Source organism: Elephantulus edwardii, unplaced genomic scaffold (assembly GCF_000299155.1).
Source record: "Elephantulus edwardii isolate Elephantulus edwardi_28Jun2011 unplaced genomic scaffold, EleEdw1.0 scaffold00150, whole genome shotgun sequence".
In the NCBI taxonomy this organism is placed as follows: domain Eukaryota; kingdom Metazoa; phylum Chordata; class Mammalia; order Macroscelidea; family Macroscelididae; genus Elephantulus; species Elephantulus edwardii.
The window spans coordinates 1,609,441-1,618,135 of NW_006399900.1; the positions used below are offsets into that span (position 1 = coordinate 1,609,441).

An 8,695-nucleotide genomic window follows, 5' to 3' on the forward strand; every position below is an offset into this window, starting at 1 on the left:
TATGAGGTGGATTGATTCAGTGACTGGGATAATCGGGATGGGAGTGTCAGAGACAGTGCGATTGGCACAGGACAGAGCAGAGTTTAGGGCTATTGTACATAGGGTCACTATGAGTCACAAGTGACTTGATGGCACATAACAACATAACAACAACAACAGTGAAGTGCATTTGGGGCGGAAGCAGGGGGATTGTATACCAACGAACAAGTTTATCTTTTGCTTTTCAAAGAGAAGAGCGAACTGGGGGGAGGGGGTAAAGAAAAAAGTGCAACAATGAATGAATGAAAAAAATCTGTGTAAATGTTCATTAAAATTAATAAGATAAAATTTTTTAAAAAAGAAGAGTTTGTTCCTTAGAAAGGGACATCATGCTTGGAAAAGTGGTTAGCAAGGAAGAGAAATATCCTCAATGAGATGAATTGATACAATGTCTGTGGCAACGAACTCAAATGTGTCAAGGATAAGGATGGCGTTGGAGAGGACGGGGTTCAGATTTGTTGTTCATAAAGTCATTATGAAGCATATTCAACTTGATGACACTTAACAAAACAAATGCCTTCTTGTCCACACATATGTTCCCTTTGAACACAATGAAGTGCTTTTAAAATTTTATTATGCAATTTCTGGCATAATTATTAATTGGCTGCTTGCAGCTGTTTCTTCTTTTCATTTTAAGTTGTGGCACATCAGTAAATGATATTCTTACAAACTGTACTCTGTTGAGGTCATTGAAGTTGAGTCTACTGTGAAGTATGTGCAGCACTTCTCCAGTAGTGTTTTGCGTGGCTTGAAACTTAGGGGCTTATCCAGCTATTGCACTGTCAGTTTTTAAGAAGTAGAGAGCCAAGTGTCTTTTAGTCTAGAAACTCTTAACGTGATCATCGTGGATGATTCTGTTCAAATTTGATTCCAGCATCAAAGCAACATACAAGCCACTACAGTTGAGAGACTGACAGATGATTTGTGGTGAGAATGGATGTAGAATATGTAGCATGTATATCTAATCAGGTTATACTGTTGGTTTTAGGAGCCTTTCAGCCAATTCTGACTCCATGCAGTTTCTATGTATAACAGAGCAAAACGCTGCCCTATCCCACATCATTTTCACAAACTTTCCTGTTTGTACCCATTTCATTAACTGTGTCAATTCACCCCATTGATCCTCTTTCTTTTGCTGACTCTCCTCTAAGCATGTTATCTTTTCCAAAGGACTATGGGTGGGAGGAAGCTCTGCTGTAATCCCAAAGCACACACACATTTCAAATCCATCAGCTGTTCCATGGGAGAAGGAGAGGCAATCTCCTCCTGTGTGATTTACTGCCTCTGAAAACCTGCTGGAGGGTCAACTATGGCTCGGTTCTGACTCAACTGCACTCAACAACAACAACAACAGTCATATCCCCTATTAAGGGAGCTCTGGTGACCTAGTGTTTAAGGAGTTGTACTGTCAACTCAAAGATACATGAGTCAAATCCACTAGCTGCATAAGTGGAAAAGATGAGCAATGCCCTCTCTTGTAGTTTACAGCCTCTGAAACTACACTAGAGTATCTGTTGTGAGCTGGTTCTGACTAAACAGAAATGAGCTGAGTTGTATCGATCTCCTACCGATAAGATGCCCAAAGTATGTGAAACAAAGTCTCATCATCTTTGCTTCTAAGAAGCAATGTAACTGCACTTTGTCCAAGACATTTTCCAATAGTGTAAAGGAACTGGTTCATAGAATCAATGGAACACTGCACATAAATAAAGATAATACTGAAAAATAACTCCGAAATATTTAAAGACTTTGATATTAAAAATCACTTCTAAAATTATTGATTTAATAACTGAGCAGACATTAAAAAAGATGGACCTGGTATATATAAGTACTCAGTGAATTATCAAGAACAAACAAAACTATGAGGTGAAGTTAAATAGAAGGGACTATAGCTTGAAAACTTGGGTCCTTTGATGATGCAAATGATTAACAATACTTAATTGCTAACCAACTAGTTGTGCTTTAGAAGGAAGATCTGATTCTAAAAACTCAGCCATTGGAAACTCTAGGGAAACACACAACACACATGATTTAGCCATAAGGCAGAGAAATAGTTTACTACTTACCTGGACTAAGGGTCGTAGAATAAGAATCAATGCCTTTGAGTTGTGGTGCTGGAGAAGAGTATTGAAAATCCCACAGACTCCCAGAAAAAATAGGTCTGTCCTGGAGAGGGTGAAATCAAGTTGGTTTTTGGAAGCAAGGATTTTTGAAGCTCCGTCGCACTTATTTTCGACATGTTGCCAGGAGGGACCAGTCCTTGGAGAAGCACATCATGCTTGGAAGGGTAAATGGAGAGCATAGGAGAGGAAAAGCCCTGATCAAATGGATTGAAACAATGACTGGAGTAATGCCAGTAGCTATGTCAGAGACAGTGAGACTAGTCCAAAATTGGGGAGGGTTCAAAGCTATTGCACATAAGGTTGCTATGAGTCACTGGTGACTCTATAGCACATAGCAACAACAGCTCTACAATCTCAAACATTTTTAATTTTTGTACTTGGAAAACATATCATTGTCATTAATTTTCACTATGCCATGGTCTAGTAAAAAGGAGATTCTTCCTTTGGTGGCCTTAGTATTTATGAGTGTTATCCTATTGGAAGGTCAGCTATGACACAACAACAATTGTATATATATAATTGTGTGTGTGTGTGTGTGTGTGTGTGTGTGTGTATAGGAGTGGCGTCCACTTCTGTAAATAGCTTGCCTCCAGAGTCTGAAGAAAGGATGAGACATGCAAGTGTTGAGGACTTTCATTCATAGGGTCTCTATGAGTCACCAACAACTCAACGGCACTTAACAACATAGAGAGGGACCAGTTGGCCTAGTGGACAGAAAGTGATGCTACAAAGCCAAAGATGTGTAACACTAATCTGCAACCTTCAGGCCTGTTTTTCATTGCTTTTGGTCAAACATTCTTGTAGGTTGTATAGCCCTGCTGTGTCCACTTGCCGTACAGAGGTAACTTGTGGTTGCTGTGAAGCTGAACACTGTGACACTGATGTGTCAAATGCAAGAATGGTTACCCATGGAGGACAGTGTTTGGTGGAGCTTCCCGATTATAACAAGCTTGGAAGCAGGAGTGGCATCTACTTCTGTAAATAGCTTACCTGTGGAAACCCTATGAACCTGGAAAAAGAATGAAAGTCACACAAGTGTTGAGTACTTCCATTCGTAGGGTCGCTATGAGTCACCTACAACTCAACAGCACTTAACAACAACAACAACATATATATAATTACATATTGTTTGCTCTTATTGTTATTGTTATGTGTCATTGGGTCGCTTGTGACTCATAGCAATCCTATGTACAATGGCCCTGAAACCTGTTCTAGCCTGTGCCAACTTTACTGTCTATGACACACCTACCTACCCTCATTACCCCAGTCATTGAATCAAACCATCTCATCTATGGTTTTCCTCTCTTTCTCTGTCCCTCCACACTTCCAAGCATGGTGTCCCTCTCCAAGGACTGGACCCGTCTTGAAACACGCCCAGAGTATGTCAGATAAAGCCTCAGGGTCTCCAAGGAGAAGCCTGGTTTCACCCTCTCCCAGACAAACCTGTTCTGCTGGAAGTCCATGGTATATTGAACACTATTCTCCTGAACCACAGCTCAAACACATCAATTCTCTTTCCATCATCCCTAGTCATTGCCCAGCTCTCTGATGCAAGCAATTTTGAAGACTATGGCCTGAATTAGGCACACCTTAGTCTCCAGACTGACCTCGTTGCTCTTAAGTACTCTGGAGAGGTCCCTGACAGCCAACTTTCCCATTGTGATTTGTCTCTTGATTTCCTGTGTTCTGGAACCAAAAGTGTTGATTGTGGAGTCAAGCAAACTAAAGCTCTTTAACAATCTCAATCTTTTCACCATTTATCATAATGCTGCTGTATTTTATATATTAATATATATTTTATATATTAATATAAAATGACATCATATATTAATATAGAATTACATGTTACATAAAAAATTACATATATATGTAAATAAATGTATACATATATAGCTTAGTGATAAGAAGCTATGCAGCGAATTAAAGACACACAGTTGAAAGCCACCAACTGCTCTGCAGGAGAAGGATGGGTAAAATGTATGCAGATGTCACAACCCTGCTTGCTGAAACTGAGGAGGACCTGAAGCACTTGCTGCAGAAGGTCAAGGACTGCAGCCTTCAATATAGATTGAATCTCAACATCAAGAAAACCAGGATTCTCACCACTGGGCTGATTGGCAGCATCATGATGGATGGTGAAGAGACTGAGATTGTTAACAACTTCAGGTTGCTTGGCTCTACAAGCAAAACTCTTGGTACTAGCAGCCAGGAAATAAAAAGAAGAATTGCTTTGGGAAAGTCTGCTTTGAAAGATTTCTCCAAAGTACTGAAGAGCAACAATGTCAGTCTGGAGACTAAAGTGTGCCTTATACAGGCCATGATTTTCAATTACTTTCAACACATCAGAAAGCTGGACAATGACTAAGGATGATAGAAAGAGAATTGATGTCTTTGATCTGTGGTGCTACAGAAGAGTATTAAATATACCATGGACTGCTAGGAGAACAAACAAGTTCATCTGGGAGAGGTTGAAGCCAGGCTACTGCTCCTTGGAGGCAAGGATTCTGAGGCTTTGTCTGACATACTTTGAACAAGTTGCAATGTGGGATTGGTCCTTGGAGAGAGATGTGATGCTTGGGAGGGTGGAGGGGCAGTGCAGGAGAGGAAGATCCTCAATGAGATGTACTGATTCAGTGACTGGGGTAATGGGAATAGGTATGTAAGAGACAATAAGATTGGCACAGGATAGAGCAGGGTTTAGGGCTGCTGTACATAAGATCACTATGAGTTGCAGGCTACTCGATGGCACATAACAACAACAGCACGTATACACACACATACAGAGAAAGAAAGATCTCTCTTTGGCTGTCTTTTGTTGTTAATCAATCAAAAGACTGTCAACCGTCTCTGGTGGTTCCAATCTACCAATTACTCTGTGAGAGAAAGACAGTACATCTCCTCCCAATAAGAATTGTCGCCTGAGGCAGCCGCCTGGAGGGGAAGGAGGGCTGGCAGGAGGGGAGGAGTGGAGATGGTGACCACGGTGACGTCTGAGGGGGGCGGGGAACCCCGGGGCGCTGATAGGGTCTGCCTGGGGGTCCCAGGGAAGTAGAGATAGTGACGGGGCAGCCGTTCGACGTGAGCCCTTGCTACTCGCAGCTGCAGTATATTGGCGAGGAAGCATATGGCATGGTCAGCTCAGCTTATGACCACGTGCGCAAGGCTCGGGTGGCCATCAAGATCAGCCCCTTTGAGCATCAGACCCACCGCCAGCGCACGCTGAGGGAGATCCAGATCTTGCTGCGTTTCCGCCATGAGAATGTCATTGGCATCCGAGACATCCTGCGAGCACCCACCCTGGAAGCCAGGAGGGACGTCCACACTGTGCAGGACCTCATGGAGACAGATCTGTACAAGCTGCTCAAAAGTCAACAGCTGAGCAATGACCACATCTGCTACTTCCTGTTCCAGATCCCGTGGGGCCTCAAGTACACCCACTCGGCCAACGTGCTCCACCGAGACCTAAAGCCCTCCAACCTGCTCGTCACCACCACCTATGACCTTAGGATCTGTGATTTCGGCCTGGCCCGGACTGCTGACCACACTGGCTTCCTGACTAAGTACGTGGCTGTTACACGTTGGTACCGGGCACCAGGGATGATGCTCAAATCCAAGGGCTACACCAAGTCCATCGACATCTGGTCCGTGGGCTGCATCCTGGCTGAGATGCTCTCTAACCGGCCCATCTTCCCCGGCAAGCACTACCTGGACCAGCTCAACCACATTCTGAGTATTCTGGGAACCCCAGCCGGGGAAGACCTGAACTGTACCATCAACATGAAGGCCCGCAACTACCTGCAGTCTTTGCCCGCCAAGACCAAGGTGGCCTGGACCAAGCTTTTCCCCAAGTCAGACCCCAAAGCCCTTCACCTGCTGGACTGGATGTTGACCTTTAACCCCAACAAACGGATCACGGTGGAGGAGGCACAGGCCTACCCCTACCTGGAGCAGTACTACCACCCCACAGATGAGCCCGTGGCAGAGAAGACCTTCACTTTCAACAAGGAACTGGAAGATCTGCCCAAAGAGCGGCTGAAAGAGCTCATTTTCCAGGAGACAGCTCGCTTCCAGCCTGGGACACTGGAGGCCACCTAACTAGGGTGGACGCCCCTGCTTCCGAGGGCCTGGCCCTGCCTCCTGCCTGCCCCTCTCCTGGATTGTTAGCAAATGGACACTGTACCCAGCCCTGACCCTGGCAGCCCTGTCCAGGGCAGAGGGCAGGCCTGGCCACCTTCTCTCCCTTGTGCTGAGAGCTTCCTGCTTCTGGCAGGCCAAAACCTTTCTCCCTTCCTCCCTCCAGGCTCTGAGGGGCTCAAGTGACCCCACAGCAAACCTTCTCCCCACTTGTTCTGTTTGCATCTATCCTGGTATCTTAGTCTATGGTAGTTCTGAGTGCCCCTCCTGAACTTGTTGAGGGGGAGGGTGCCAGGATGGGACAGGGCGCTGAGGAGGGACTCTGGGCTAGCCTTGGCTTCACCTCATTAAAACCCGACCCGTTATCCCCAAAGGACCATTCCTAAGTCTCAAAGGCTAGTATCCCTGAGGAGCAGGGCCCAGATCCAAGGCCCCAAGCCCCCCAAAAGCTGCCACATTTAATGCTCTGCCTCTTCTGTGTGTGGGTGATGAGAAGTAGAGGTGGGGGGCACGTGGCAAGCCCAGTGCCCGCTGCTCACCGCCCTGTGCCTTTGTCTAATATATAAATATAGAGATGTCACAAAAAATAAAAAAAGATTGCCACCTGAAACCTTGATGAGGGGTCATTATGAATTGAATAGACTCGAGATCAGTGGGATTATTGGTTGGATTATATAAAAACTAGGAACGTTCATCAACATGGATGAGGTAGCTTAAGGAATCAACGCTCCAACAGACATGACAGGGCTTTTAAAATTACCAATATGTTATGGTGTCAAATAGTAGTTAATGAGTACTTGTAATACTAGCCTTGCTTACACTCATTTTCATTATGACAGCGTTCATGGTTACTTCTTTAAGCAGATGGCACTCAACCTTCAATGATCATTGGCACCACTCACTGAGTTAGTAATCCTGAAATTTCAAGCTCTTTACCTCTAGTGATTCAGTCCTTGGTGGAGCCCAAGTATCCCAATGCTTAACAAGCTGAAGACTACAGTTTAGACAAACTGAGGCAGTTTTCAGATTGGAGATAAGGGCCAGGTGGCTGGTTTTTAATAAATCTCCAGGTGATTCCTATCTTCACTAATGTTTGAGAAGAGTTCTTTTAAATCACTGATTCTAAACCTTAGGTAAACATTGGACCTACCCAAGATGCATTTCTTAAAGAATGCCGATGCCTAGGGCCTACCTGCAGATTTTGATGAAATTAAACTGCATACAGCCTGGTATTAAGATTACTAGAAGCTCCCCAGATGATTCTCATGGGCAGCCAAGGATGAAAATGATTTTTCAGACCATACCTTCATTTTTAGTTTGCAAGACGGGGCTATCTGCAATTTGTGCTTTTTAGGCTGTTGCTATGGAAGTAAAAGAGATGGATAAAAATTCTAGCATCTGAAAGGAAATTAGCTTTTCCATCCTTGTGTGAAGTCAATCTCAGGTTACCTTACTTACTGTAGGGAGTAGGAGTAATGAAGGGCTCAATTCAAAAGTGCCAAGAGTGAGTCAGCCGGAAGAGGTAGAGATTTGAGCAAAGGAGTGAGTTCTATAAATCTGTAGAAGTGAAATCCATTAAGTTACCTCCAAAGGGCCAAATGTGCTATTTAAAATGCTCCAATAGAGCATTCAATTTCACAGCTGTCTGTTGCTCTGAGGCCAAATTCTCCTTCCCCAAATTTAGGAAAGGGAAGCAGGATAACTACCCAAAGCCGCATGAACCGCTGAGAGATTAATTAAGCCCTAAAGACTCCATGGACCCCTGTCCATTACGCCTAAATGAATCATTCTTCCACAATGGACACAAACAGATTTTTCTTGACCTTCTCCACTTTTGATTCTGATTTCGGATCTTATTCATATTAAAGATTACGAATATTTAAAAGTCCTTAAAATAGGTTCCTTCACATCTAAGCTCACAGTCTTTTATTATTTCCCTAAACATTCCCAAGACCGTGTACACTTTTTTCCCCTCTTCCTGTCTTAATTTGTTCTCTTGTATAAATGTAGGGTGCTCTGATGGCCTAATGGGTAAGAGATTCAGCTCCTGGCCTAAAGACAGGCAGTTCAAATCCACCAGCTGGGTGAGAGGAAGATGGACATTCTCCTCTTGTGTGATATGCAACCTCTGTAAAACCACTGGAAGATCAGCTGTGAGTCAGTTCTGACTCGATAGTAATACATTGGAATTTGAGGTATTGTATAAGTGTGGTTTTTGTTTTTATAAAGTTAATTAGTTGTCTTCCACCAGGGAAAATTAGTTTAAGCTGTAAAATGTGAGTTTTATGCTAAATCAGAGTTCTGGGTGGAAGATTAGTGACAGAGGATCCTAATCTTAGTTTTGCACTTTATTAGCAGCACTGGAGAAAGGTATGTGACTTCTCTGTGCCTCACTTCCT

At 43.8% G+C, this 8,695-nt stretch overlaps 1 pseudogene; it reads left to right on the forward strand.

Annotated features, from left to right (window-relative positions):
• The first annotated feature begins 5,133 nt into the window (after window positions 1-5,133).
• Window positions 5,134-6,257, forward strand: LOC102871664 (annotated as a pseudogene).
• Window positions 6,258-8,695: the final 2,438 nt, after the last annotated feature.